Source organism: Micrasema longulum, unplaced genomic scaffold (genome assembly GCF_059751315.1).
Source record: "Micrasema longulum isolate JH-2025_06_02 unplaced genomic scaffold, ASM5975131v1 h1tg002648l, whole genome shotgun sequence".
NCBI lineage: Eukaryota > Metazoa > Arthropoda > Insecta > Trichoptera > Brachycentridae > Micrasema > Micrasema longulum.
The window spans coordinates 78,636-100,952 of record NW_028279783.1 but is presented as its reverse complement, the minus strand read 5'-3'; the positions used below and the strand labels follow the sequence as shown (position 1 = coordinate 100,952).

Below are 22,317 nucleotides of genomic sequence, written 5' to 3'. Positions count from 1 at the left end.
CATAAATACGAAATAAAACCTTCAAATATGTATTCCTAAAAATCTCACTGAGAACGTTCGGGTGCACGCGATTCAAACAATATCTTCAGTATATATACCTAGCTACATATGCGTATTTCCTATACCAACGTACATACTATATCTAGGTATCTTGTTCTTGATAGTATTTGTTGTATACGCGGGATGCTGCCTATCGAGTTGCGTCTAGTTCCCATAGCATTTGTCCAAATTTTCGCGCATGCGTTTTAGGTTTATAAGATTTTAGATTTCTCTTTCGAGACTCGGAGAGTTAAAAAGCATCCAACTTGTATAATGCAAAGAAAAAACGACTCTAATAACGTTTATCATAAAGTTTGAAAGAGCGCATTATTGAGACTTGGCCCAAATTTATGAATGATTGTCTCGGGTCTTATTTTAGGTGTTTGGATGTTTATATTGTTATCTCTTTTTCACACCTACGGGGACCGTCCTGGAAAACCATCGATGGCTATCTTTCAGCTTTGTTCGGCGGAACTAAGGGACGCGGAATTGACGTTGGAGGAGGCGAGAGTGCTGGCTAACCATAAGGTCTCCCGGAAGCGTCTGGTGTTCTGGCTTAGGAGTGGAAAAAGAAGAAGGAAATTTACAGCTTCGCCTCTAGACGCGCCTGTGCTCCGTCAATTTATTGATTGTCAACTGTTAATTATTATTACTCTAATGGACAACTTATATGGCTTGTCAAATAATTCTGAATAGACCTGCTAAAATAAGGAATATGATGGTTATTTGTCAGCATCCTTACTGATAAAAGTCACCGCACGCGCCTGGTACCTAGGTACTTGTTCATGGTTGAATTCCAAAACAAAAAATTAATCTTTTTTCAAATATGGCATTATTTTTGCAAACGTCACACTCCGGTCTTCTCACCAACAGAGGGGTGTACTTATGTAGGAATACGATTTTTAAAAATAAATTGAATTTAATATTATTTTAGTATTACCAAAAGTCCAGTAAAAAGAAATAAATGGGTAGAAATTATAAGGAATTTAAGGAAAGAATCTGATTGAGATCCACAAAAAACGAATGCTGTTTGTAAACATTCAAAAATAAACTTTTTTATACACAAAAAAACGACATCTTTCCATTTTTTTGTAAATGCGTTCTCCTTGAATGCAACCCTGGTAGATCGATGAATAAAACATTTTTGCTCCTTACTTTTTTTTTACATACTAGATTGAAGATTTTAATATCTACGAACATGCACAGCGCAAAGATCTATATTTCTCTGAAAACCGCACGTAAATCGGTTTAGCCGTTTAGGAGGAGTTCAGTGACATCACACGTACGGAGGAATTATATATACAAAGAGAATGAAAATTAAGGTAGAATTTTAAAATCTCAGTGCTGGCACAGGCACGCTAAGAATCCAAAGCCAAAAAAACCACTCGCCAGGTCAAAACTGCCACTTTTTAGTTAGACTGAGGCTGGACCAGTGCGACGGTGCTTGAATGTGCGCTAAAGCTACATATATTTTCTGTTTTCTGTTAGCTCTGTCTGGAGCATAATGGCTGCTGGTTGCTTGCCGAGTTCACCCTTCACTAGTTTTTCATTTAAGATGATTTTTCTCGTATGTTTTTTAAGTTAGGCTATTGTGATCTATGTTTGTTGATAAATGGTTGTAAGTTTTCTATTATTTTTTAATAAGTTCCATTAAGGCTGTAGTCTAGTAAATCGCGCGCAAAATTAGGAAATCATACGATTTTGCTATTTTAAAACGAATGTCTTTTTTAATCGCGCAATAATAAAAAAGTGAAAAAACATAAATTAGATAAAAACTAATAATTTTTGAAGGTATTTCTATTAAAGAATATGCTTAAAAGTTTTATGTAACTAAAATATAATTACATTAAAACCGACAGATTACGTAATTTCAAATTTAGACTTAACTTAGGTATCTGGGATCTCACTTAAGTATTGAAATAAAATTTGTTTTAATAATTTGAAGATAATAAATTTACTATGAAAGTGGCCGCAGCAAAATCCTGATTTTTTTGTTTTTGAAAAGAAATACCAGCATTTTAAATCACATACATTTTTGTGGCATTTTCCTTTATTTCTACGTAAAATAATTCCTTCGGTGAAACTTTAAAAGAAAAATATTTGTTTAAATATTTTAGTTAAAAATTTATTTTATAGAATTGTATTATTTTATTTTTAAAAAGAGGATAATTCTGGTTATAATATTCAATTCGTAACAACATCTTATTAACGTTTTTATAACCTTCATACCTGCCCTGGAACCAATAAGGGGAGGTATGAAGGCCATAAAAAAGTTGAGATGCGAATTCGAAATGATTTCGAACATATAACGAAAAATTATTGTTTTTATCTAATTTATGTTTTTTTTATTATTGCGCGATTTAAAAAAAACATTCGTTTTAAAATAGCAAAACCGTATGATTTCCTAATTTTGCGCGCGATTTACCAGACTACAGCCTTGTGTGCTATGATGTGATTTATTTACAATATAATCTATTTTTATACGAATTATCGTTAGTATCGAATAGTCTCGAAATTTAGAGACTTGGTCTCCAAGTTTCATTTTAGTCTCGAGACTCTCATTTGTGTCGAGACTGGAAGCCCTAGGCAGAATGCGTACGAGTTCACAGCTGACGGGGAAACCTTTTTGAGGACATCATACGCTCCACCTAGGACATGGATTAAATAAGTGTAATGCGTCCATATATAATAATTCTTATTCAGCGCGTCCACGTCGCGTAGGTGGTCACCTTTCGCTTCAGCAGACCGGAGTGTTTATGTGGCTAAGTTTTAAAGAGGACCCAGCATTGCGGGGTATAACGCGATCCCTCCCTAGGACTGCGGGTGAAGACCCTAACGGCTGTGATGGCGGAGATGAAGTGCATCAGTACGGCGGAACAGGCGGGAGGGGCAGAAATCTCATCTCAGGCCACCCGGGCACACTTTGGGCTATTGTTGAGGATGGCAACGGAGAAACAATAGTCAACGGTGGCATCCTCATCCCCAGTCAGCAAGAGGGGTAACAGTCTCAACGTCAGGTGGCAACCGGCCGTAAAAAAACTAACCAAACAACAAATCTCCTGGTCTGACGTCCCGAGGACTAGAAGAGCTGCTCCCGAGTAAATGAGACGTACAACCAGGAAGAAGAATGCATCTTAGTTCATCAATTTGAATGAATAATAAAAATATTAAAATATTTCGTTATTAAATAAGTTTGGCGATAAACTGAGGCGTGCGGCGTGCTGCGTGTTCGCAGTTCGTATTACGATAACCTACACAATCGCTACTCCGTCACCCGATACTTTAATTAATAATACAGAAATTAATTGGGTTATTAGACAACAGACGAACGTCAACAACGACACACAGTGTGTCGAGATTATTACATTGTACGACGTTATTTCCCGAGTAAATCGTATTACTTCTGAAAGTCATTGTTTCTGTAGATAAATTCATTCAATTCATGTGATTCAATTAAAAATAATTAATGTTTTAATTTCACCGTTTCATTATCAAGCAATTAATCTTCATTTTTTATATTAAATATCGTCACTAATAAAGCGCGGAGATCAGGGCCTCGATTACAATAGAAAGTTATCAGAGTTATCGTCGATTTCACTGTCTATAAAGAAAAATCGATATTTGCGTGCGAAAATGAGTATATTTGCATGAACATTTAAAGTATCTTCATCGGTTACTTATAATTGAACATGTTTAAAAGAATAAAATGTTTGCATATTATGCTTTTCATACAGAAAACTTAATTTTACTTTGTGGGTGAAATTGAAGACAAATGTTAACTTCCCATTGTAATCGGGGCCCAGGGCCCGAATTCAATTTGATCTACAAAGTAAAATTAAATTTTGTATGAAAAATATAATATGGGAGCGAGATAAGGCTTAGAAAAACAGTGGTGAAAGTAGGCTGAATGCTGTCGAAATGCGATCTCTCAGGTGAATCTCTGGTAAACCTTTGTACGATAGATGCACAAATATCGAGATCCGTGCATTCTGGAAGGCTGAGATCAGCATTATCGACAATATCAAGGAAGGAGCTCTGCGATGGTTCGGACATGTAGAGCGAATGGACAGCGGAAGAACGGCTAAAAAGATTTACAATACGAACGGTGATGGATGCAGATATAGAGGAAGACCGAGAAAGACATGGAATGACCAAATCCAACAAACACCTGAAGATGGACATGTCAAAGGTCGGAATAATCGGCGCGCGTGCGTAAGAACATGTATGAATGTAAAGAAAGCGAGACATAGCTTTCTATCCTCTCTGCCTACCCTTGCGGGGAAACAGCGTGATGGTTTGTTTGTTCGTTCGTATTATTTTCCCGGATTTTGTAATGCGGGTTAATTTTTGTACGGTGAACCCGTCCTATACAAAACTTCGCCAAGTTCACAACAACCACTCGAGAACAAAGAGATAAAACAATATTAGTTTATTATACTGCGGAGCCAGCTAAAATTCTCTCTACGGACTGGAAATTGTTTACAATACGCAATTTATTCAGAGTAACATAATAAATATACATGTATATCTCGGAGAGGACGTTCACCTCCGTAATAATTCACTTATTCCTGTTGTTCGCGGAAGAGCATATCTTGATAAATTTATAAATTCACGGAGAAATTTATTTGAAAACCCTACTTTGGGTAAAAAAAACTTACACAAAGTTTTTCAAGCTTTCTTTTAGAGCTTGGATAATATAAGTTACAATTTATGATACCTAACCTACAAAGCCCGTCTTTCATGAATTAGAATACTGAACAAGAAATTGGTCACATTTTAAAAGCTCGGCCACCGCATACCACACACCGCATTCGAGGAGTTACGCTATAGTTTCCTAGGAGAGCGGTGCTCTCATCTATGGTCGTCATGTGGCGGGAGATGGCGCTGGTTTCTTAGAGAGCGTTGATTGTGAGCAGAACGTCAAACATCGGTGCCGCTATTTGCAGGACGGCCGTCATAGCGCGGGTGCAAAAAGTCTTCGAACGGTTTTTCTCGTGTAGCGGTGAACATTTTGCCTGTCAAAATGAATGTGATTTTTTTAAATTTGAAATTGATTTATTTATAAACCCTTACGAATTACATTAATTTAACAAAATACATTTTTAAATTTATATTCTATTGTTAATGTTAATATTTTTTCACAACTTTTGTAAAGCCTGTCCGAGTCTTTTGTGTAGTTTCGCCTGGTAGTTAATTGTTGTAACAGACGCGGCGGATCACTGCTTCGTCCGTAGCAATCGCGCCCGTCACAAGAACTGTATTTCTATAGGTGCTGGTGTCAAACGCAGAGTGGCCGGGCGTAGGCGGGCCTCGGCCGACGAACGATAAGCTCCGGGGGAGGTATCGTCGCCTAGAGATCCCTTGCGGGGTCGCTAGCGAGTAGCGCTGGCGGCCGCAATCCTGAGTCAGGCAACCGGGTTGTAAGGCCGGTATCTCTCCGTCGGTGGGAACGGCGGGGTGTGTTCCGGGGAAGTATCCAAGGGTCCAAATTATCCGGGGTCCAAAATCCAATCCAAAGAGTATCCGAGTTCCAAGTCCAGGGGGGTAGCGGTGTTCGAATCCAGGTGGCGATGAGGTCCGGTTTGAAGCGAGGTAGGGAGGTGAAGTGGAGAGTAGAAAGCCTTAGTAGTGTGGTGAGATGACTGACTTTATTTTTCCCCGGCGGGGCTATATATACAACATTTTGCCGTGCGGCGGTGGGCTAGGCCAATAGCGGGCGGTGCTAGGTTGACCAATCACGCGGCGAGAGAGATAGCGAGCACATTTGCCGGCTCTATCGGTCTCTCTCGCGCCACGTATAAGGTCCCCACCCTCCCGCTACCGGCCGCAGTTCCCCGCCGACCGCGCGGCGATCAACACTTATACAGAACAACATAAAAACACATTATGGGCATACAAATATTTTCATGAATTCTAATCTATATGTGGGCTTCAGTATGGCGATCACCACCCCCGAAAGTGACAAATACTAGTCTTTATTGAGGAGGTGGTAGATCGCTTACACATACTGAAGCCTCCTATGCTACATTAAAACCCCAGGAAGGGCCGCCAAGTTGGTGCATGTACTTTTACGTCGGCAACACTCCCCCCTGCCGAGGAGGCATCTCTGCGCCGACGTCGTCCTTGATTTGCAACACGGCGAGCTTGACGGCGGGTCGTGTGTAGGTTCCGGTGGCTGTCTGGACCCGGGCGCTCCTGACTTGTCCATCCTTCCCTGGTGTGACTGCTATGACGCGTCCCCGCGGCCATTCATTCCGCGGGAGGGCGGCGTCCGTTATTATGACCAGGTCATCGACCATGATCGGTGTGGCGGCCTGTTGCCACTTCCGTCGCTGTGCCAACGTCGGGAGATATTCCCTCATCCATCTTTTCCAAAATGCGTCGGCTAGTTTCTGCGCCACCCGCCATTGTTTTCTGAGGCACAGTTCGGGCGGCGCGTCTCTGTAATCGGCCAGATGCGGCTGGGCCCCGCTCGACCCGATGAGAAAGTGCATCGGAGTCAGCGGAGCGTCGTCTCGGCTATCAAGCGAGACGTGGGTTAGGGGCCGAGTGTTTATTGTGTACTCGGCCTCCGCTATCGCTGTCATTAGCGTTTCCTCTCGGGGGGCTTGTTCCTTTAGAATCACCATAAGCGCCCCCTTTATCGACCGGACGAGCCGTTCCCAGGCTCCCCCCATGTGTGGCGCCGATGGCGGGTTGAACACCCATTTGATCCCTCTCCTTGTCGCCTCGTTCTGTAGTTCGGGATCGTGGGCTAGTTCCTTCATGGCGGCCGCCATCTCTTTGTCTGCGCCTCTGAAGTTCGTCCCGTTGTCCGAGTAGAGCGTTGTCGGATGTCCTCTGCGGGCCGCCATCCTTCTGAGGGCCTGCACCGTCGAGTCAGTACTCAACGACGGTGTAATTTCAATATGCACGGCCCTCGTAACCATGCACGTAAACAGGGCCCCGTATCGTTTCTCCCGGCGTCTTCCGATAGTTACGTATACGGGCCCGAACATGTCCACCCCACAGTGGGTAAAAGGCCTTACGTGATGATCGAGTCGGCCGGCAGGCAGCTGTCCCATGAGCGGAGGCTGCGGGCGGGCCTTCTGTATTCGACAGTAGCGGCACTCGTATATAATTTTCCTTATATTTGTCCGTAATCGTGTTATAAAGAACTGTTGTCTGAGTTCGCTGAGTGTCCGCTCTGTACTTGCGTGTTGCCGCGACTCGTGATAATGCCTTATCAATAGACGCGTATAGGCGTGCGCTCCGTCCAGTATGACGGGCGCCTTTAGTTGCTCGCTCACCGCGGGGGCTTCCATAATTCGCGTCCCCATTCTGAGGACGCTATCTTTATCGAGGTAGGGAGTGAGGCCCAGCAGGCGGCTGTTCCGCGGGAGGCACTCCCCCCGTCTAATTGCGGCTATCTCGGCGTGGTAACTGTCTGTCTGGCTTATGAGTATCCACGCCCTCTCTGATGCCTTGAGTTCCGGGGCGATGAGTGTCGCGCTTCCTGTATTCTTTTTCCTGCAGCGGTTTATGAAGCGCAACACCCACGCTGTAGTCCTGATCAGTCTCCGCCAGGAGGAAAATCTTCTTTCGTCCGGGAGGGCTGTCACGATGGCACTGTTCGCACACTTTATTTCACTGCTTGTATCCGGGGTCGCCGTTATTACCTTGAGCGGCGGCCATTGACTTTTATTTTTCTTTATGAAACTCGGCCCACTGAACCACATGCCGGCCGGGGAGATGTCTGGTATCTCGCCGTCCCGCGTCCCGAGATCAGCGGGGTTCTTCTTTCCTGGTACCCACCGCCACTCTTGAGCGTTCGTTAGCTCATCTATTTCCCCTAGGCGGTGGGCTACAAATGGCGTGAAGATGCGCGAATCACTCTGGACCCAGCACAGCACCGTAGTAGAATCTGTCCAGTAGTAGGTATCGCGTATATTACTTCCGCATTCTTTCTTGATTGTGGCCGCCAGTCGTGCGGCCATGAGCGCGGCTTGTAATTCCAGGCGTGGAATTGATAGCGCTCGTAGCGGGCTAACTCGGCACTTGCTAGCCATGAACGTCGCATTCCTTCCGGCGGCGTTCTCCTCCACGATGTAGGCTACGGCGCAGCTCGCTTGCTCCGAGGCATCGGAAAATACGTGCAGCTCTACTGGCTGGCCATTGGCGCTCGATACGCGCCGCGGTATAGCGCACTCGGTATTGCGTAATATGTCCACCCAAGTGCGCCATTTCTCTGCGTGTTCTTCATTCACTTGTTCGTCCCACTCTATGTGGGAGCGCCACACATCTTGTAGCAGTATTCGCGGGCGTATTGTCAAACACCCTACGAAACCGAGTGGATCGAAAATGCTCATAACTTCACTTAGCATCTGCCGTTTTGTAGGCCTCTCTGTTGGAACCTCCCGTGACACTTTAAATTTAAATTGAAACTCGTCTGTCACCGGGTCCCATTTGATGCCGAGGACCCTCTCTGTCACGGAGGTTCCGCTAATTATTTCGCGTGCGCTTTTCCCTCTCAGACTTGAAGGAATCGCTTCCATTACGGAGGGATCATTACTCGCCCAATTCGCGAGGATGAATCCGCCCCGCCGTAGTAGTTCGCTGACATCGTGGCGCAGTTGTATCGCCTCTGTTGCACTGTCTACGGCATCCATATAGTCGTCCATGTAGAATTTATTTCGCACAGCATCCCTGGCGGCGGCCATCTCTTGCCCGTGATCTTCTGCGACTTGATTTCTCACGTACTGTGCGCTGCTCGGTGAACACGCCGCGCCGAACGTCATCGACGTCATAATCATTTCCCGAATTTCTTCTTCGGGACTATCGCGCCAGAGGAACAGCTGCGCCCTCTGGTCTTCTTTTCTTATTTTAATTTGGAGAAACATCTCCCTTATATCTGCTGCCAGCGCGATCTTTCCCTCGCGAAATCGCATTATATTTCCCATAAGCGATGAGAGAAGGTCCGGGCCGTTGGCCAACATGTCGTTCAATGACTTCCCGTTGCAGCGGCTGGCGGCGTCAAATACTATCCGTATTTTATCCGGTTTATTCACGTTCGTCACTGCGAAATGCGGCAAAAACCAAAGCCCACTCGCAGTGTCTTGTCTTTCAGCCAGCGTCAGTTCCCGGGCATACCCCTTGTCTAGATATTCTTTAATCTTTAACTTGTAAGCCGCGGCGAATTCACTGTTTTTACTGAACTTTTTCTCTATGCTTAAAAATCGATTCAGCGCTGTACGGCGATTATCCGGTAAACATATTCGATTGTCTTTCCACAGTAGCCCTGTCTCGTACTGTCCTTGCGGTAGGAAACGTGTCGTGGCTCTCATGGTTTCTGTGGCTCGCGCCTCCTGACGCGATATCTTGGCTGTCGAACTTATACCTAACGCGTCGACGGCGTAATTTTGTTTAACTAGATTTTCTAGTCTCTGTTCTGTACTAAGCGCCATTAGTATGCTGGCGTTAGTCTGGCGTGTCCGCCCACCGTGTATCACCTTTCCTAAGGCTGTCACTGAGGCGATGTATTCCCCGCATCTCCGTGCCTCTCTCGTCACTATGAGAGAGGCGTTATCTTGGCCGATGAGTAACTGCGGGCACACTTGTCGCATCCTGCCTTCCCCTTCAATCACGGGCTGTAGCGGCAGACTCAGCTTCTGTATTGTGTTTGCGCGGAGAGTGAATAAATCTTCCGTAACTCCGCGCACTTTAATTGTGACTTTTCTTGATGCACTATCTGTTACGCACATTCCGCCGGCACCGTGGATTTTTAATCCTCGAGTCTCTCCCGGCGCGCCGATGTCGTTTGCTATTTTTGCGTCAATCAATGTCACGGTTGATCCCTCATCTAGTAACGCGTACGCGTTCACTCGTCCTCGCGGACCACTTAACATGACGGGAATCACTTTTAGGAGGACCGGTTCCTCCCGAGCGTAGGTGCTCGTCACTATATTATTCGTCCGCGAACTGTGGCCGCAATCGTAGTTTCTTTCATTTGAACTCGCGGCGCGGGTTTCGTTCGCGGTCGGTCTGTTTCCCCCGGCGCCCGCCGCTGCAGGCGTGTTGCGGCGGGCATTATTATCTGGCGCTCGTATATCGGCGCTAGACCGAGCTTCACTGATATCGGCACTATTTCTGTCGTGTAATGTCTTGTGATGTGTTCGGCGACATCCATCGAGGCCGCACTTTTTTACATTTCTACACTTTATCGCCCGATGAGTGTTCGATAAACACGAAAAACACAAATTCTTTCGCTTCACTATGTCCCATCTTTCCGAAATACTACACTCTATGTATTCCTGGCACGTTTGTAGTAAATGTCCTCGTCCGCACAAAACACATGACGCTACACTTTTCCCGTTTCCCTCTGTTGAAATCACTGTATGCACTTGTTCTCGCTTCTGTGGCTTCTCGCGTTGTTTTCCGCTGTACACTTGCGGCTCTATTCCGCCGCCTATCATCGAAGATTCCGTTAAATCTTCCAAGAAGAGCGCGAAATCCTTCGCGGAGGGCCTCACCCGGTTTCCTCTTCTGCTGTACCACCAGAGAGACTTCATGCACAGCGGTAACTTGCTCACTAGTTCACTTAGTAGTTGTGGCGTAGACATGTAATCGCCACCGAAGCCTTCTAAGGTCGCTATCGCGTTCCGAACTGCGCTAGACAGATCTACTAATGCTTGCGTAGATCCGTCGTTCTGTATGCAGCGGAGCCTTCTCACTTTTTCCAACAAGGAAGACGCTACAATGTCCGGCTGGCCGTAGTGTAGCTCCAACGTCTTCATTATCACCCTCACTTGGCTTGGATCCACTAGTAATGACGACACAGATTCTCTTGCCCGTCCTTTTAACGCACGCTGTAGACGCAGGAGGTTTTCTGGATCCGAAAGGCAGCACATCTCCGTCGACTGAGTGTACTGCGATTTGAAAGTAGCCCATTCCTGCGGCTCTCCGGCGAAGGCGGGTAGGTCCTTGGCAGTAGATTGGCGCGCTATCATGGCGCCGACTCTGCTAACGTCCTCTGGGGCTGAAGTCGGGCTTCTTCCTTGCGAAGCCTCTAGTAGAATCGCCATTTTTGACAGCACCGTCATGATGCCGTCCATATCCGTAGTACGCGGCGCGGGCTCGGGATTCGTCTCCAAGGGCACGCGTCGGTCTTGATCGTGTAGTGAAGCACGGAGCGTTCGAACCTGCGTCCTCAGCCGCTGGACTGTATCTTCGGATGTGTCCGACTCGGCTGAGTCCTGATCTGTAGCAGGGTCTTCTCTCGGTTCCGTGCCTCCTCGACCCGAGCGGAGTGAAGGGGTTCTCGAAGTCATCTCTAGGCGCTCTGCGATGAATATCCGGCTCGAAGGACCAACTTGTAACAGACGCGGCGGATCACTGCTTCGTCCGTAGCAATCGCGCCCGTCACAAGAACTGTATTTCTATAGGTGCTGGTGTCAAACGCAGAGTGGCCGGGCGTAGGCGGGCCTCGGCCGACGAACGATAAGCTCCGGGGGAGGTATCGTCGCCTAGAGATCCCTTGCGGGGTCGCTAGCGAGTAGCGCTGGCGGCCGCAATCCTGAGTCAGGCAACCGGGTTGTAAGGCCGGTATCTCTCCGTCGGTGGGAACGGCGGGGTGTGTTCCGGGGAAGTATCCAAGGGTCCAAATTATCCGGGGTCCAAAATCCAATCCAAAGAGTATCCGAGTTCCAAGTCCAGGGGGGTAGCGGTGTTCGAATCCAGGTGGCGATGAGGTCCGGTTTGAAGCGAGGTAGGGAGGTGAAGTGGAGAGTAGAAAGCCTTAGTAGTGTGGTGAGATGACTGACTTTATTTTTCCCCGGCGGGGCTATATATACAACATTTTGCCGTGCGGCGGTGGGCTAGGCCAATAGCGGGCGGTGCTAGGTTGACCAATCACGCGGCGAGAGAGATAGCGAGCACATTTGCCGGCTCTATCGGTCTCTCTCGCGCCACGTATAAGGTCCCCACCCTCCCGCTACCGGCCGCAGTTCCCCGCCGACCGCGCGGCGATCAACACTTATACAGAACAACATAAAAACACATTATGGGCATACAAATATTTTCATGAATTCTAATCTATATGTGGGCTTCAGTATGGCGATCACCACCCCCGAAAGTGACAAATACTAGTCTTTATTGAGGAGGTGGTAGATCGCTTACACATACTGAAGCCTCCTATGCTACATTAAAACCCCAGGAAGGGCCGCCAAGTTGGTGCATGTACTTTTACGTCGGCAACAATTGTATAATAAGAAAGTTGTATACGATAATCTTCTGATATTCTTGTATTGTGTCCATGTTTACAACAATTTATTTCAAGTTTTAGTTCTTCATCTACAATAACATCAGTGGCTAATTTGTGAATAAATTTAAAGGATTCTAGTTGAAAGAGTTTGTACCTTTAATTGTTTAGGTGATTTAAAGAGTTCTTTTGTTGTTGTCATATACTAACTTAAATTTTTTGTTTTGCTGTCTTTGAAGTCTATTCATGTCATTTTAATTTCCTGTTCCCCATAGTTGTTGCATATAACATATTTCAGTTTTAACATAGGCTTCGTACATTAGAATTTGATGTGGACATTGATTGTAAGTGATTGTGATTGGGAGTGTTGATTGATTTAGTAAAAAATCATAAATCTTTACATAATGTGAAAAGCAAAGACTATAAAAAAAGTCTAGTTTAAACAAAATATGTGAAGAAATATCGGGACAACACTTGAGATATCAGATACGTATGTAAATAAAAAACAGATTATATAAATAATAAAAATGATTATTTGCCACAAGAAAAAAGTTTATCATTTTTTAAAATACTGTTTTATTAATTTCAAAACTTTTCTGAAAATGATATTATTTCTACGAAATTAATTAAACATTATAAAAAATATGACAGATTGCGGGCACTTATTCCCGCGGATTTTTTTGACAGTTGTCACGGCCACTAGATAATGACCCCGTTTTCTTTAAGTTTTTATCTCAGGACAACACGTCGCGACATATTACGGCAGCTAAATAATGACACCGCTTTCCTAGGACGCCATAGCGTTAAGCCTCCTTGGGAGCCCACATACGAGGAAAAATTGCTCGATGCCGAACGAAAAAATCTATGTGCTGAAAGAAGCATCATCATTTCCTTTCCCCACCTTAAGGTGCATAGAGCATTGGATTATTACTCCGATTGCAGCATGTCTTTATTATTTTTATTACATGAGAATTTATTTAGTTTGTTACTTGCAAAGGTTCGCTTTCGAACTAAAAAACCTCCGCCGAAATCAAGTGAAGGTTATCACTAGAACCCTTACAGAGCACTTCTAGATAAAACAAGCACCTTGGTAGAATGAATCTTTCCGAAACTTCTAGATGTAAGTTCTGCAGTGCAGATAAGGAAACACATATACACATTATATGTGAATGTGATGCTTTACATTATAAAATAAGCCTAATCCTCGGGGGACCACTGGCTAAACCTGAGGATGTTAAGGAGCTCGCCCCCTACCAAATAGCCTGATCCTTACGGATTTGAGTTTGGAAGGGGAAATTTAGCAAAATGAGAACTTTCTAAAAACTATCTAACCTGTTCTGCCCTCCGTATGAAGAGCGTAGTATCTGAGTTAGACTGAGAAAAACGCGACAAAAGAAATTAATGTTGTTTTGTTGTAGTTTCAATACTATGAATGTCATCCCTACAGTTTATGCCATGTATCAAATGAAAGAAAAGAAACTGAGTGATTAATTGAGTTTAGTTTAAGATTAATATTTATATTTCAGATAAATAAATAATAAATTGAATAAATGAAACTTAAATAAAACTCAATTAAAGATTGAATAAGAAATCTAGTTACTCCAGTTTTGCTTCCTCGATAACATGGTTCCTGAAGGAATATTGATGCGTGAGTAAGACTAAAATAAATATTTTTTCTTCGTAATTCCGAATCTGAATTTAACAAAATGTCAAAAATGCTAGATACTGAACTCTTCATAAGAACGGCAATGTGGTCGGGTTGTGGTGCTGAGGCTAGTGTCTCGGACTCACGGATCAAAGGTCCGTGGTTCGAATCCCACTCTACCCCAACTTGATTCCCATTTTCTAATAGTGAATTATTTACAACTCGTTGAAAATGGCCCTCAAAATGAAATATTTGGGTCAATCATAAAATCGCAAATATTTTATTTTTTTTACGAAGTAAAAAGTTGTATTTCTGAAAACTGCAGTTATCTTCGTAGTTGATAATCGTAGAATGGTTTTTGTCCATATGGGCGACTCCGTTAGCCGGCGGCGCCGGCGTAATAATACTCTAAGGGTTTTCCGCTCCATATAAAACTGACTTAACTCGTCCATTTTCTCGCGATTTTTCTTCCAAGTTCAGAGATAAAACGCCTCGACGCGACGTGCCATTTAATATACATGACCGTAAAATTATTTAGTAAGGCATGAATTTTTTGCTAAAAAAAAATAAACTTAATACGGTATAAAGGTACAAACACAGGTCGCTGAACTGTCGTATTTACATCAATATATTACGTATATTATTATGTATCAGAATAATATTAAACATAATTGTGTAAACATAAGAGACATACCCACGTTATTAATTTTGTGAGACACCAAATTTACACATTGAAAATCATCATCATCGTTCCCTTTCCGCACTCAATGGTGCATAGGACACTGCACTGGTACACCAATCGCAGCGGATCTTGATATTTTTTGTTACATGAAGGTAAAACGATCAGAATTACGCTTCGGGTGCCAGTCCAGGGACAATTTTTGGAGGCCATTTACAACGAGTTGTTGTCGAAAACATTTTTGAATCAACTAACTTGTAAAAAAAAGAAGTATGAAAATTGGGAAATCGTTTTCAAGCGTTGCCTGCCGTAGGTGAATTGGTTCAACCTGATGAATCTCACCCGCATGATAAAGGTTTCAGCTCTTTTACTTCACAAAAGTCAACATATGAAAGAGTTGAGGAAAGTTGGACGTTTAAACATCGGCAGAATGGTAAATGTTACACAGTTCGTAAAGTGGCCACTAAAACCAGCCAACGACAGGTCGTAAGCATAAGCCCTGAAAATGCCTAGACTTTCATATTCTCTTCTCAAAAATGTTTTCCCGTCGTTGCAACTAATTTAGAGTAGTGAATAACTCACTATTGGAAAATGGAAATCAAGTTGTGGTAGAGTGGGGTGCGGGCTTTGGTCCATTGATCCATGAGTCCACGACACTAGCCACGGGACCACAACTCGAATCATATATACATTAATATATTGAGTTTTTCTACTGACATTTCTTGGTGGAACTGCATTTTAATTATAATAATAAAAATAATTTTATTCCACTTTTATATATATATATACATTAGTTGATTACAGATACAGTTTTTTTTATATATTTTTTTATCGAACAACTTAATTATTAAGAAGCAACAATTATTATTTTAGTCGGGAAAACCATATTTTAAAACTGTCAATAAATTATTGACACGTCGTTTTTAGGTCCCGATAGTAAAAAATATTATTAAATAAACAGACACAGACAAGCATATTTATGAACTATAAAATTCAGATAAATATGCTTATTAATTGAGAAATTATATAAAATGCACTTCTATCCACAAAAAATAGTTTTATAACAAAGTAAAGAAATAAACAGTCAAACTGCGCCGAAATAATATAATAAAGGCATCAAATATTACAACAAACTAAGTTTGACAAAAAAAATAATACCAAAGGGGACTTCGTCGTGTTAGGTGTACTGTCCGCCTCGTTGTCTAATGGCCAGCGCGTTTTACTACCATGTCTCGTCTAGAAAAATTATTATGATTTTTTTATTATTTAAAGCATATATGCTTTCATTATAATATTTGGTTTTCAATTTACGGAATGGAAAATATTGTTAAAAATGAATAAGATGTTTACCTTGAATAATAAATGTTTTTGCAAATTATCCTTATTTATAATTTTTATTACGATTCACGGCATTTTCCCACGGGCCTAATGGCGTCTATAAAACACACATTTCTTAACAATTCACACTAGCAACTTGTTTTGCTTCATTTGACTTAGAATATTCAATAAGGAACCGGATAAAATAATAAATATTTTTGATGAAGAGAAGGAAGAAATAAGGAATATTAAAAAATCTAAGTTTTTGGTCATCTCCAGACACGTAGGAGGAAATTCTCCATGTAGATATTGTGACAATGTATATTTCCAAAAAATGTTTTATAATTAAAATTTCTAAATGTTCCACTAAATCTTTTCAAAATTCATTTGTAAATAGAACCTGCAATGTGTGTAATCACAAATTAAATATTATTGATATTAATAACATATCTTTAACTTCCTTTAAAAGTGAAATTTCCAAAAATAATTCAAGTTATGATGTTGCGCCTTGAATCCGCAGCCTATATTATGCAGGTTATGTGCAGTTCTGTATGTAGGCACATTATAAATGCACAATGTATGGTCAATTATATTTGTATTATATATTATAATGTGCAACTGTGTGACCAATATTCAAAAGTAGATATATTTTGAATAATATGTATTACATTTACATTTCTAGTAATATTATAAGTTTTGTATGATTAGTTATTTTATGGTATGTATAATTTTCATGTGACAACATTTACAATAACAATATTATGTGGAAGCTTATAATTGGACTTTATGATATGTATTTATAGTATAATTGTATCTTATAAATTTATAAATGTCATAAAATGAAATAAAATAAAAATAAAATTATAGTATGTTTGTCTTACAATATGTTCATATACCACTGATTTCCTTAAATTGAACCGTTTGGGTAGGTAGGAAGAAATTGCCTTATGGCAATATGCCCGCCCTTATACATGTATCGTGTAAACTGTGCATGTATTAGAGATGGGCATTTTGGTTTTTTATAAGATTAGCAGTAACGGTTACTGTTTCACAAGTTGAGCTGTTCTATGAAGACGTTAAAAAAATAACAGTTAAGTTCGACCCCCTCCCAATGTTGAAAAACAATAGTTTAGTGAAATGCAGGTTTAATTTTTTTTTAAATAAATATTTCATGTCAACCATGTCGGGAATCAAACCCGAGACCTCTTGCATGGTAGGCAAACGAGCTGACCACTATGCCACGAGGCCGACCACATGTTTAGCTTATTTTATTTTGTTTTATTATGTTTTATTTTGTTTATTTTTATAAAGTTCATTAAAAAAAAATTCTTATTACTTTTAACTGTTTGAATTGTTATTGTTTTTTGTTATATGTTTTATTGCCTTCATTCGTATATATACTTGTTTTCTTTTTTCATTGTTTCATATTTATAATTATTTATTCTTTTTAAATACCTTTTATAAACATTGTTACAAATGCCAGAATAGACGTGTATATGTCAGGTTAGAGAAAAAGTAATTTCGTATTTTTCGCATTATTTCAATGCTTTATAAAAAGTGTTACAATCATCCGATTTTAGTCAAATATGCGCCGTTCTGTTCGATAACTTGTTGTCAACGAGAATCCAACTTCATAATGCCCCTTTCGCAGAAGCCCTTGTCCCTATTGGCAAAAAACTCGGAGAACCAATTTTCGCAGGTTTCTATTGAGGCCAAATTTGTACCCCCAAGCGCGTTGGCCATAGTCAGGAACTGGTGGTAGTCACTCGGTGCCAGGTCCAGACTATAGGGTGGAAGCATAGAGCATACTTGACTTAATAATGGAACAAAACCTTGAGAATTATTAAGAATAATAAATAGAGACACGAGGGTAATTTCGAAGTTAAATCATTTACAATTATTTTACTATTTTTTTTACAGTATACATAAGAGGTAAAACAGAGTATTAAAAAATAAGGGATAATAACATAGAAATGAAATACATATTAACAATAAAAATAGTAGAAAAAAATCCCACAAAAGCATGGCGTGTTCGTGAGTATACAAGAAATGTTTATGAATTTTTGCTCCTAAAATAAAATAAAATAATAAATAGACAGTTTTAATATTTTTGTGTAACATAAAGAGAAAATAAAATATTCTGTAAAAGATTCTAAGGTGTTTTTTTTAATTACATACTAGAGAATAATATTTTACAAATTCTAAAAAAAAACATAAAATCAACTTGAACATAATCATAATACCATGGAAAAGGTAAAAATTAGACACCAAGTCACAAAATTCAATTGTGCATAATGCAGTAAAAAATATTATGGTATGAGAAAAAATATTTATGAAGAAAAAATTTATGAAAATTCAGATTGAGACATACGGATGTGTTAAACAATTTATTAAATAAATAAATATCCTATGTTATTAGTAGAGCACACATAAGAACATGTTCGTGTGCCCTATTTCAAGATTCAAAATAAAATCAAATAAACAAATAAATCATTCATGGACGTGTACCTAAAACATAAGACTGATAATCTCACCTTGTTACAAGAGATACGTTTCGATTGGTGTTCTTATTGCAATAAAATCACGTATCGAATTTTATCATAATTTATAAGAACAGGGTATCAGAGGCAGGAGGAGAGATTCTTGGAAATCGGTTAATTCTGGGAAATGGGAAAAAAACGTCCTTTTGGAGTTAGGTATTAAGTTCTGGGAAAACATTACTGAGGGAGGTATCGGAGATATGGGGGTGTGAAGTTTTACCGAGAATAATAGGGCATAAACAAGAATTTTCCGGGTAAACGTTATAAGGGTCGTACGCGGAAAAAGGATTTAAAATTTATTCCAAAAAATCTGGTATGTGGAATTATTTTTGTAAATCCGAATTCAGATTTTTCGTTTATTGTAAAAACACAATTTCGAGATAGTGCCCGGTACCTGGAATTTTTATCGATTCAGTTGTGTCTGTGTCCAGGTGGATGAAAAATACATTTCTGAATGTGAAATTGAACAGAACGGATGTGAAGTTTTACCGAGAAAAATAGAGCATAATTTTTTTTCCGGGTAAACGTTATAAGCGTCCTACTCGAAAAAAGGATTTTGAATATGTTACAAAAAATCTTGAATATAGTTTTATTATTTTTGAGCAGAGTTCAGATTTTTCGTTCGTTGTAAAAATATAATTTCGAGATAGTACCTAGTTCCGGGTATTTTTATTAATTCAGTTGTGTGTTTGTGTCCGGGCGGATGAAAAATGTAATTTTGAATGTGAAATTGAACCAGAACCCGGTAAATTTAAAAAAATAAAACGATTTATTATGAATATTAAGTCTAACAATGAATTATTATGACGAAATGAGACATAAGTGTCTTGTCTAAAATTTATTATCGTTTTTGAGTCAATGCAACGTGATTCTAGTGCCATGTTTTAAATTTACACAGTCCCAAAATACATAGTGTTAATGCTAGGAATATAATACTAAACGTTGAAACTGTAGGTTATCTGATTAGAAGTAAGAGAATCATACGATTTTGTCGTTTTAAAGCGCAGTTCTTTTTAAAATAAAACATTTAAAAAAAAAAGTGAATTAACGTTGGATAAAAATAATTTTTTAAAAAGATATTTCAGGTTTAAAAAAAATCTAAGTTTTATTTGACAAAAATATAGTTACTTTTGGACCGGTAAATTACGTCTATTGAAATTTAGACTAAACATATATATTAAGCTTGTCCAAATTTTTGTTGACAAGGACTGGATTCAACTCCCTAGGGAGCTGTTTATATTAACATATTACAACAAAGATTAAGAATATTTAAGAGAAGGTAATATTGAAGTCTAGGCATCTACAGGGCTTATGACCTGTCAATGGCTGGTTTAAGTGGCCACTTTACAAACTGTGTAACATTCATCACTCTGCCCATATTTAAACATCTATATTCCTTCAATTATTTTATCTGTTGGTGTTTTTTCTTAAACTCTAAGTTAAATAAATGCCTTCAATAATCGTTTGAAATTTAAAATAGTTTGGCTCAAACCCTTTTGAATCGAATTACGTTTTTTATAATTAAATAAATATTTTTCCTGTATTCGATCTTTTTGTACATCAATTTTCGGATGGAAAATAGGAATCGACTTAATCGCTAAACATCGATCAATAATCTTAGCGTTTCACTGTAATGCGGGTCCAGTTCTGGACCTCTAGGGAACCTGAACACCGTGGAGTGGAATAGGTTGCCTAATTATTTTGTTTGTTTAATAACTTTACCAGGGCAAGAGGTCATATTATATTTCGAAGATTATTTTTTGTGGAGGTAAGGTATATTTATTTATTTATTCATATTTTTATCATAAAAACTATAATTAATAATAAAAATAATGTGACCTCACTGGAGATACCCGTGCCGAGGACACCTAACAATATACTTTTTTTTAAAAATATTTTTACATTTGAGAATAAACAAAAAAGACTGAATAAACTTAATAAACAGAAATAATTAACAAAACGTTCAGACAGTTTTAAACACTACATATTTATGTATATAATTAATTTATTTACATCTATATTATTTATATTACAAAACGCACAGTGAAATAACAAAAATCTAACATAAGCTATACACTTGTGGAGCAGTTGATTCAATATTGGTTTGGGCGAATGAGACAATCCATTTTTTTTCTACCTAGCTCCACTAGCCATTTTTTTAAAGCCTTTTTTAACATTTTCTCGTTACTAATTGTTTTAATAAAAAAAAACACATTTATCCAGGCAAATTCAGATTACATATATTTTTTATTAAATAAAAACGTTTCTCGATAAAATACTATTTTTAGAGTATATTAAAATCAATGTACGCAAAGATAATTCAAGCTATCACTTAAACCAGCTAACGATTGTGTTTATAGAACTCACAAAACAGTCTTAAGCCATATTATAATTTATTCATTTTTTTTAAATCTAGGTATTAACCTTTTTTATAATGCTTTTGGGGAGGTCTAAAAAATTGTAGGTTCATTGTTATTTTAACTTATTTTAAAATGTAACTTTTTACAAATAACTAAACTTTATTTTCTTGTATGTATATTGTAAAGAAAAGTACTGTGCGTTAATTGACCACTTATTTGTCTCGGATAGTTGCAGTGTTCCCGAATCTGCAAAAGGGGATCAGATTAGGCAACACTGCGTGCCGGCTTTCTCTCTTTTTGGAAAAGATTCGCTGGGAACACAGTTAAAAATTTACAAGATGTGATCCCGTGATTTGTGTGTGATCACTGATTTTAGTTAATATTGGATTTTGAAAATCTTTAACCCTGATTTATATTGTATTTAAGGAAGTGTTATCCTAAATTTTATAGAGTTTACTTTAGGAACCATTATATTTTAATTAAAAATCGTATTTACGAAACATTATTTTGTTTTATTATTCTTTTTTTATTTTATTTTTAAAATTCTTTATTTGGACAACCAACAGCTATATTTATCTTGAATATAAAACAAAACAAATCACAAATAAGCCAATTACAGGTTTTCACAAGTAGCATCACATAATGTTAAAAAAGATTCTCGAACATTAATGAACAGTAATTTAATGTAAATCCAAAAGAAAAGAAAAAATACTACGAATTATTTCGAAAGCAAACGCCGTACGTCATTATGATTTTTTGCAAATAAATCTATGTTTAATGATTTAGTTATTACATTGAAATTATTGAAAGTTCGCCATTAATATTAATTTTGGCTATAATTAGATGAAACAAGATGTATATGAAGAAGAGGGTTATTTCTTAGAACTTTGGAAGGAACATTTATAAAAAAGTTTGCATAGTAGTTCAGGACAGTCGATTGAACCAAAGGCAATTTTTAGTAGATAAATTATATCCGCTATTTCACGACGTTTTTACAGAGGTAATAAATAGGTGATGTTTTTACATATATAAAAATATTGATCGGATTTAAACTCAAGTTTCAACCGGAAACACATGAACTTATCTCTTCATTCTAGTAACGAGAGAACCCTTTTAATACCCTGTCATCGCTCTAATTTTCTTGCCTCCTCTTTCACAGTAGTAGCCGCTCGATTGTGGAATAATCTACCCACTAATGTTAGAGACGCCCCTTCTTTATTTACATTTAAGTCAAGATTAAAATGTCACTATCTGAATATTTCAATTGTTCCTTTATCCATCTTCTTTCCTTCCCATCCCCTCTCCTCTCTTCATAGTTTAGTGTTAATTTTTTTTTAAATATATATTTTTATTTTGTAATTCTTTGTTTTTAATTTTTGTATAAAATTGTAAGATTCAATATGTCCATGTATTTATAATTTTCTCAAACTTAACGGTTTGGGTAGGTAGGAAGAAATTGCCTTAAGGCAATATGCCCGCCCTTATATGTATAAATATTGTAT

The 22,317-nt window shown here is 39.2% G+C and overlaps 1 protein-coding gene across 5 annotated transcripts in view; it reads right to left on the bottom strand.

The window, feature by feature from the left end:
• Nucleotides 1–22,317, bottom strand: part of LOC148271785 (uncharacterized) — a 191,983-nt gene that overhangs the window by 106,046 nt on the left and 63,620 nt on the right. The window lies entirely within an intron of this gene.